The sequence below is a fragment of the Tupaia chinensis genome, unplaced genomic scaffold, assembly GCF_000334495.1.
Source record: "Tupaia chinensis unplaced genomic scaffold, TupChi_1.0 Scaffold000063_1, whole genome shotgun sequence".
Lineage (NCBI taxonomy): Eukaryota > Metazoa > Chordata > Mammalia > Scandentia > Tupaiidae > Tupaia > Tupaia belangeri.
The window spans coordinates 5,618,407-5,629,054 of NW_006159521.1; positions in this window are offsets into that span (position 1 = coordinate 5,618,407).

A 10,648-nucleotide genomic window follows, 5' to 3' on the forward strand; every position below is an offset into this window, starting at 1 on the left:
CAGTTTGCAAATTGTGTTAAAGCTATGGAGGTTTTTTTTTAAGTGTTCAGCATCCTAATTTGCATTCATGCTATGGATTTTTTTTTTTTTTTAAGTCTTCAGCATCCCTAATTCACCCTTCCTATCTAAAGGAAAACATGACTTAAGACACTGCTTCTAAGTTTGGTTGTTCTTTATAGTGTGGATATCCTGATCTTTGTGAGCGTACGGGGGTGGGCTGAGGGTCGGGTGAGGAAGGCGTGTGCGTGTGTGCGAGATTTGCGTGTGTGTGATGTGCGTGCGTTGGACCGCTTCTAGGCTACTAAGTGTCCATTTAAAAAAAAATGTATTCAAAATACTTAAATCAAAACTAGAAGATGGAAAAAAAAAGATTTATTCTATACAAAGCCTTGTCTGGACCACTTTAGAGAGACTTCTATTTTTTTAACCCTTCTATAAATATTTGATGGCACTTGAAATATTCCTGCAATAAAATGTGATTTGTGTAAAGAAAAAAAAAAAGATTTTGTAATGTGAAACAAAGAAAGAAAGTAATGTAATTTTCTAAAAAAAAAAATACAAACAAACAAACTTTGTATTATTTTCTTGATGGAATTTGTCTATCTGTCTTTGGAAAACTTTTTATTTCATTGAATGTGCCATAGTAGAAATACGTGTTTTTAGTTGTAGACTAAGGACTAGCTAGTTGTTTGTGTTCCGACATTCCAAGATGCAAAGCAACCTAGTAGGACTTTAACGGAAGGTTTAAGTAGGACGTAGGCTTCTCTCATCGTTGCTTTTTTGCACACGTTCTTCATTCCTCTCTAGTGCAATATGTACATAGAACACCCACGGGTGTACCTTGATCCCTCAGGGAAAAATACATATTTGTACAGGTTTTTGTTTCTTTTTCAGTTTTGTTTTCTTTTTGTTTGTTTGTTTTGTTTTTGCCTTTTGTTTTTGGCTAAGGAATGTCGATCGAATCACTCGTTATTGTTGAGGGGCAGCCAGATAATAATCCTAAAGCCACTGTGTCAAACATTGATTGTTTAAATCATGTGTCCTTCCAGTGCTATTATTTTAAGATAATAAAAAGTTATTTTCTGACAGTTCTTTGTGCTGATTGGGGAAAAAAAGAAAAGGGTAAATAAGCACCTTATGATTGATTTACTGTGAATGACAATCCATCTTGATATCAACGATAGAAGCCCTATCATTTTGGAGTTGGGGTTGAGTCAGAAACCATGTGCTCAGGGAATCTTCTAAAACTCTTAAAACAGGGTGGCCAGTACTACTGGGACAAATTGTGTTTTTTATTCATAATAATGCTAATAATACTATCCCTCCAAGGCACAAATGAACTGTATAGAAGTGCGTGTGTATGTGTGTGTAAACTCTTCACTGTCTCCTTTGGTTGAGCTCGTGCTTTGATCTGGTGTGCTCAAAGGCATTAAATAACGTCCAAAGTAGTGCAAAGTTATGCCAGTGTGTTCAAACAGAAATAGGTAATACACCAACAAAAAGCATCATTCAAAGTGCAGTCCTTGCATATTGTCTACCATTTCTCTAATCATTAAAATAATCACTATAGACCAGCAGGTGGCATGGTGGGTAAGGCACTGGATTCCCACATGGCTGACCGTAGCTTGAATCCCAGACCTGGTGGCCTGAAAATCACAACAAATAAATAGATAAATAAAAGAATAAATTTTTAAAAATACTCACTATGTATACTATATATTTGTAGACTAAGGACTAGCTAGTTGTTTGTGTTCCGACATTCCAAGATGCAAAGCAACCTAGTAGGACTTTAACGGAAGGTTTAAGTAGGACGTAGGCTTCTCTCATCGTTGCTTTTTTGCACACGTTCTTCATTCCTCTCTAGTGCAATATGTACATAGAACACCCACGGGTGTACCTTGATCCCTCAGGGAAAAATACATATTTGTACAGGTTTTTGTTTCTTTTTCAGTTTTGTTTTCTTTTTGTTTGTTTGTTTTGTTTTTGCCTTTTGTTTTTGGCTAAGGAATGTCGATCGAATCACTCGTTATTGTTGAGGGGCAGCCAGATAATAATCCTAAAGCCACTGTGTCAAACATTGATTGTTTAAATCATGTGTCCTTCCAGTGCTATTATTTTAAGATAATAAAAAGTTATTTTCTGACAGTTCTTTGTGCTGATTGGGGAAAAAAAGAAAAGGGTAAATAAGCACCTTATGATTGATTTACTGTGAATGACAATCCATCTTGATATCAACGATAGAAGCCCTATCATTTTGGAGTTGGGGTTGAGTCAGAAACCATGTGCTCAGGGAATCTTCTAAAACTCTTAAAACAGGGTGGCCAGTACTACTGGGACAAATTGTGTTTTTTATTCATAATAATGCTAATAATACTATCCCTCCAAGGCACAAATGAACTGTATAGAAGTGCGTGTGTATGTGTGTGTAAACTCTTCACTGTCTCCTTTGGTTGAGCTCGTGCTTTGATCTGGTGTGCTCAAAGGCATTAAATAACGTCCAAAGTAGTGCAAAGTTATGCCAGTGTGTTCAAACAGAAATAGGTAATACACCAACAAAAAGCATCATTCAAAGTGCAGTCCTTGCATATTGTCTACCATTTCTCTAATCATTAAAATAATCACTATAGACCAGCAGGTGGCATGGTGGGTAAGGCACTGGATTCCCACATGGCTGACCGTAGCTTGAATCCCAGACCTGGTGGCCTGAAAATCACAACAAATAAATAGATAAATAAAAGAATAAATTTTTAAAAATACTCACTATGTATACTATATATATATATATATATATATATATATATATATATCATTATATGTGAAAAAATATTTTAAGTTCTACATATTAAGGATAAAACTTTTAAAAGCCAGTGGTGAGAGGTCTGCACAGTGAGATAGGTAAAAAGCTGAAACATGTTTTTATAAATGCCAACAAGTAGCTGTTGTTTTCACTGAATCCTCTTTCAGAAGCAAACCCAAAATCTCTTTATGTAAAAATTCTTCTACATCTGTCATTTATATCTGCTGAATTAATACAAGAGTAGTGTTTAAAGACAACAAAACCTACATCTAGACACCAACTTGAGCCAGCTTTTAGGGTCTCACATTACAATTTTGAAATACAATTTTGTTCCTATATTCTTGTATATCACTGTCCATGAAGCCAGAGAAGCTCAGTGGAATTAGCGGCGCTGGTTCTTCCTCCTCTGGAACACACATTTAGAAAAATTTACATATTTTCTTACTCAAAGAGCAGCATAATTTGGGAAGACTTTCCATGTCTATCAGATCAAAAGGATATCTTTACCTTATCATTTGCTAATAAAGAATATGAGAGATGGCCACATTCATTCTCTCTCTATATCTACATACAAGCTATGACATTTTTACGTATTATAACATGTCACTGGCACTTACAATACAAAACCCCATGAAAACAATCTATTTATCAAATGATGTGCCCAGAAATGCAATTGCAAAAGTGTATCTTGATCTATTGTTAAAAGCTACAGTACAGGTCTTTATCTGTCCCTAAACACTAGTATTAGAAAGAGTATTATGAAGAGGTTCCACTGGGTTTGATTAGAGAGACCCTCCTACTGCCATTTATTTTTACGCCACTAAGCAGTTGATTCCACTTGTGGGTCTGCTTGTTTGTGTGAGATCGGTTATGTCAGGCTCTCAGCATCATTTTCTAAATAATCCAGAAGCCTGACTTCATACCAAGGAGCCATTGTTTGTTCAACCAGACCCTCAGAACTTAGAGCAATAAATGCATTCAATCATTTATTTAGTTACAAATGAATGACAGAATGTTCCATCCAAATAGAAGCGACTTTTTTCAGTGATGCATCATAACATAGAGTCTTGTATTGAGAAAGTGAATATGACTTTTAAATTGATGCCTAGAGAATGTGTGTTGGCTGTCTACAATGAGTGTGCTTTGCCACATGGGTAGTACCACACTTCCTTTTCTTCTATGCTTCTAAAAACGGAAGGTAGCTTGCTATTAGCTTTGACATGCTGCACATGCCGTTACTTTGTTCTCTGAGAACGACGCGATTCTCTCCGGTGTTCGTGTGATTCCTTTCTCATTCATTATTACTTTCATGTGGATGAGTACTCTTCCTAGAAACTTGATTATCTTTGAACGGATTGCATATGTAATGCAGTGAATTCTTGAGCAATATAGTGAATATGATTTCACACACACACAAAAAATCCGTATGTACTGTACACATCTTTCTGAATCCAAAATACTCTTATCCACAATGGTTTCAAATCTCATATTGAACAGTGGTAAATTTTTAAACGTTAGGACATTAGCTGGCTGCTTCTTTAAATGTACCTGTATTGTCTGCCGCTCCTTTTGTGGAGATGTGTTTTTGTATTGGATGTTTGGGCCAATGGGAGGCTTCAAGCTACAACATATTTTCCCAGTTTAAACATATTTAACATACGACAAACCCCAGACAAGGCTTTTAATATGTATAAAGAACTGCAGTGTTAGGTGGTTTATTTGCAAACCGTTTTCAATGTTGTCCATTTTTATGGCACCTTTAACAATATTGTTTCCAAAGTACAAAAAAAAAAAAATAGGTTAAATAATCTAGCCATAACTGAATGTCAAGCAATAAAACAAATGACTTTTGTGCATAGACTTAAAAAAATACAAATTTTAGACATCTGCATGTAAATGCAATCTCTTGTTTACCGCTTTCTTCAACTTGAGCAATCAATTCCTTATTTACTATTAACTTAAGAACTTGTAATGGCCTGTAAACATTTTCTCTTAATCTTCTTTCAAATTTACCTTCGTCCCTGCTTTTGAGTCATAATCTTTAATGTTGTTCTGCACATCTCTATACAGTTAACTTTTTGGCTTTCATTCTGTATAGATAAGAAAATGTTATATTATAAACAGCCTACTCAGTGCAAATATTTATCTGTTTATCAAATCCACAATATGCTGTATAATACTGGTTTTACTATATAATCTATTTTAGACATAGCTGTTTAGAACTAGAGTGTGCTATTTTTGTGTTTTTCTGATGTGTGGTGCTAGATAAGTTACTTTTGTGAACAACAACAACAAAAAATCCCTTTTATTCCTAGACAATACCACCTTTGGGTCTTGTTAATTTCACTGAGTATAACTAAATGTTTGTATATATATACATATATACATATATATATATATATATATATATATCTACCTGTGCCCAACTGGCAGCTGTATCAGAGTGCTAGATTTGGGACATACTTTTCTCTTTAAATACATAATATCATTATATAAATTATTCTAGAGTGTATTTAATTAGGATAAAATTACTTCCTTAGTATGGATATTTGACAACTATAGGGTGAATTTGTTTATAAATATGGATATATGAAAACTTATTAGCATTTACTTTATGATTACTACTTGGCTTTATACCATAACTCCCGAGCTAAAAAATGATTTTACCAGGCCTTCAAGATCCTAAAGAAATAGTCTCATGTAATGATGTAATACGTTTTTTTCTTATTGAGGAATCATATTATTGGCACCTGACAGAGCTGTATACTCAGCTCCCATTATAGATCATAGGCATTTATATAAACTATCCTTAGTGACGTGATGGCAAAATAAATCTTTCCTCTCCTTCCTGAGTCATGAAAAGTACAGAGCCATCCTCTGGCAGAACATGGGCCATGACACAAATGTGACAAGGAAAGTTCTGTCTTAATATGACCTCAACAGTTCTGTGAACTGAGTGGGGAAGAGCTTCATATTTAAAGTCATTAGATAACAAAATCACCGATTCTCCCAAGATCTATTGGCATTGTTAAAAATCAAAGTATATCAAATATCTAACTAAGGATGTAGTTAACCTTATTAAATATTGATTAGAATTGTTCTGTAATATTACTGAATTTCTAAGATCTTTAGCAAAGATTTTTGAGCAATTTATAAATATAGAGCAAATGTTTCTGTTTACTGCACTTTTTGTAATTGAAGGTGATAAATTCTCAAGCCATCATTATTGGCTTCCATGCACTGCATATTTACCCATAATTGTAGACATTTTCCATTTTTATCAAAGAGTTGCTATTAATTATAAATGCAACTGTGTGGTTAATGAGAGCTAATGCTAATAGTTAACCTTTTAAAGTGAATCAATTGGCTACAGTTTAGGGGAAAAAATCTCTTTTAATACAAATCGCATCATTCCTTAACTGCCTTGCTTGGAAAGAGATCAAAGTTTTTTTTTGTTTTGTTTTGTTTTTAAAGCACCATTTAGCATCCTAACCTTTCTGAGGGTAGAGATGTATCTCTTTTTTGTCTGCACAGTGGTCAGCACATGTCAGCATTTGGTAATTATTAAATGACAACAAGGGTGCCCCAATTAAAACTTTTTTCCTGGGTTGTTTTGGTAAATTTATAAAGTATGCCAAGCCTTATGGTTAACATTTTCTTCTACAATTAATAAAGCCACATTTTAAAAAGACCACATGAAATGCTGATTCTAATTGTGTGTAGGTTTTGAGAATTAAGCACACAAATTTCACAAACCTCTGTGAGTAACAAACTCAGCCTTCTGTAAATATACATGCAAGTTTGGAAACAGTAATACTGTACCTATAAATATACATTGTCTCTTTTGTGTACAGTATGTAAAAACCTCCTTTTCTGCCACACTAAAAATGCAAGCCATTTATGGGAATCCTAAAAAATAGTACTGAACTAAAACTTTGCTAATGATCTTTGTTAGATGATCATCCAACTTTTCACTGACATTGGGTTTTCTTTTCAATTCACTCTTATAGTCTGCTTATTTCCAGCTGTTTATTTTATTGAGTCCTAAATTTAAAAAAAAATATTTTGATTCATTTTGTAAATACAAGCTGTAAAAAAAGAGAGATTTAATGTTGTCTTTTAAATACTCCGATTTTCATTCTAATATGAATGTTGTTATATTGTACTTAGAAACTGTACCTTTAATATTACATTACCTTTATTAAAAGTGCATTGAACACATCAATTTTAGATGTGCTTTATGTACTGTTATCCTATAATAAAACTTCAGCTTCTAATGGAACACTTGTGTGGCTTTTTTCCCCCCCTTTCCTTGGTTATTGATTTGCAGTGAACATCATTTCCCAGCTCACATGCTGTCTCTCATGAGTTATCTAGTTCAGGGGTCCCCAACCCTTTTAGTTCCCGAGTAGGAACCGGGCTGCAGAGAGCGAGCAGCAGACAAGTAAGGAAAGTTTCATCTGTAGTTACAGTCCCTCCCCATCACTGGCATTGCTGCCTGAGCTCTGCCTTCTGCCAGATCAGTGGTGGCCTTTGATTCACACAGAGCCCCAGGAGGGACTGTCTAGTTGCAGGAAAACAAGCTCAGGGCTCCCAGTGATTCTGTGTGATGGTGAGTTATATAATTATTTCATTGTGTATTACAAAGTAGTAATAGAAATAAAGTACACAGTAAATGTAAAGCACTTGAATCATCCTGAAATCACCGCCCCCAGTAGGTAGAAACATCGTCTTCCATGAAACTAGTCCTTGGTGCCAAAGAGGTGGGGAATGGCTGGTCTAGGAGAACTTTGATGTCTCGTGTGTAGCCCACAGGACAGTAGCACTGTCATCACCAGGAACCTTAATAGAGATGCAGAATCATAAAGACCATCCCAGACCTGCTAAATTACAATCTGCATTTTTTAAAGATCTTTTAGGTTATCAGTAAGCGCTGGTCTATAGTACAGTTTGTTGTTTTTGCCAGTGACACTGCAATCCCTTCTGTTTTTCCATCCTGTTGGGATTTGGGGCACACACTTACACATACCCAGGATGTTTTTTCTTTTTTCTTTTTTTTGGAGAGGGTTTTGCTATAGGGTGTGTGTGCTCACCAGAAAGACAGAGAAAGCAAGAAATCATCCCCGGGGGGATGGCCACACTGTAATCCCTTCTCCTCCATTCTCCCTGCGGGATCTTGAGCACACATGCACATGTGCCCGGCGTGAGTTTAAGCCACTGGGTACGGAACTCAAACCACAGTCGACTACATGGGAGTCCAGCAACATAGCCATTACGCCAACTGCTGGTCCCTCCCAGGATGTTTTTCAAGTCATGGGGGCTGAGATTGAAACTCTGTGGCTTTATGGGACCCGGCTCTCTTAATTATCAGGCCACAGGGCCAGAAACATTCACTTCCATTTTACAGAGGAATAAACGTATACAAGGATTGAGGTACCATTGTGATCAGAAAAGGCAAAGAAATATTAACTTGTAATGACGTGCCCATGTATGGGTAGCTGCTGGTGTTGTCATCGTCCCTAGCCCAGCTCCTTAGCTTGGTAATGCTGCTTCCCCTCTGGCACATGAAACTGAAGTGGTACCCAACAGTGTTCAAAGCCACAGTTCAGAAGAGGCTCTTAATGTCATGTAAGTCACAGAGACAGAAGAAGAAAAAGACATCTCCATGCTTGAGGAATGAAAGAAACAGGATCAAGCAGAGTTCTGTTTTGCTTGTTATCAAGAGAACCACCTTGGGTCCCAGTAGAATCACACTGATGGCCTCCCTACTACCACTCTACTTCACTTCTAACGTTTTGTATTTTTTTTTAAGTTGCTATAGAGTGTGTGCACTGCCACAGAAAGGGGGAAGTGAGAAAGCACCCCCCAGGGAGATGCCCATGCTGCAATCCCTTCTCCTCTTGAGATTTTGGGCACACATGTGCATGCACACACACACACAGCATGTTTTCAAACTGCTGGGTCAAACTCGTGCAAGCAGCTGTGCTGGATCCAGCCGTCTTAAATACCGTACCACCAGCTGGCCCCTAGTATTCCATTTCTCACACAGTAAAGTCAAACTTTCTTAGTCTGGCTTAGAGGGTCTTCCGTGTTCTGGCTCCAATCCGTTTTTTCCAACCTGTTTTTCTCTACTGTCCTTCAGAGACCTTCCATTACAGGCAAAATAAACTAAGGGTCTCTGTGGCACAATTTTTAATGCTAACTTAATTTTTTATTATGAATTTTTATCATGAATCACTCAAATTGAAAACATGCTTTCTTCATAGCACACAAGTAGCCTGTTCGTACAACAAGCTTATGCCATTCCTTGTGCTGGCGTCTGAATGTCTGTCCTAGTCCATTCTGTGGCTAATAGCAGAAAATACCTATTTCTGAGTCATTTTATTTTCTATAAATCCTTTTTGGAGTTATTTTATTTTGTTCATAATCATCATTGGTATTTTTAATTTGACCAGAGAGAGACAAAGAGAGTGAGTGTAAGTGAGAAAGCAAGCCATCAGGTCCAGGACTCGGACCACGGCTAGCCATGTGGGAGTCCAGCCCCTTAACCGCCACACCACCTGCTGGCCCCAGTGTCCAAGTAATTTTACAGAACAGAATCTTATTCATGGTTTGGAAGTCCAAGGTCCAGGAGCCATATCTGGTCTTCCTGTCTGCAGTGTCTCAAAGCCGTGTAGGTTTCACTTTGTGAAAGAATGGGGCCATACTTGTCTGTGTCTGTCACTGTCTCTAGTCTGGTCTCATTCCCTTTCCCTGTGAGCCCACCAGGAATCAATCATTGGACCTTCTCCCTAGTCAAGTAATCACTCCCATAGGTCCTTTCAGAACCATAGTGAGATTTATTTCCTCTTCAGAGCAAAACCAAGTTCCAACACATGAACTTTAGGGAAACACTGAAGCCACAGGATTCTGCCTGTGGCTCTTAAAATCCATGTACTTTTCACATACAAAACCACCCCAACAGTCCCAAAACTATTAACTCATTCCAGAGTCAGTTCATAAGCTCCATTTCATCCAAGGCTCCAGGCAAACTCCTTCCAGCTGTGGACTTATATGATCAAAACAAATTACATGCTCCCAAAATACAATGGCAAAATAGGGAGTAAAATTTCTCATTCCACAAGCAGAAAGGAGTAAGAGGACCAAAGAAAGTCTGAAACCCAGAAACTCAAGTCTTGAAACTCCAAAATGATCACCCCATCTGTGTGCTGCATCCTGGACCCACAGTGCAGGACTTGGGCTCCCTTGGCATCAGGAAGCCTTACCCCCATGGCTTTGCTGGGCTCAGTCCATGCACATCAACAATCTCAGTTTGAGATCTCGGGGTCAGCTGTTCTCTGAAGCTCGCCTTACAGGCTGTTAGTTCTACATTTCTGGGGTATTAGGGACACTAACGTAATCCTACCAACACTAATAGCAATAATAGCCCTCCTAAACCATTCTGCCTCCTCTTCTGTGGTGGATCTGCCCATCATGGGTTTCTGCCTAGCTCCTGGGGTGTCTTAAGACATTCTCTGAAACCTGCATAGTGGCCTCCACAGTGCCTGAATTCTGCAAGCCTGCAAAATTACCCTCCATGTGCACACCACCAGTGTTGGCTGCATGTATGTGCAAGCACTTTCATACCTAATGGTGAACGCAGCTGCACCTTGACACACAGCTGGGGCCAAGGAATACTTTACTAAGATGCCTGCGTCTGGGTAGTGTAAGAGTACAGAGGTCTATTCAGCTCACAGTTTGGAGCCCTAGATTCAGGGGACACATCTGGTACGGGTCCTCCTGTTTGTAAAGTCCCAGGACCATGCAGGGTATCTTCTCATGAGCAACCAAGGCACGTGTTTGTCTGTGTCC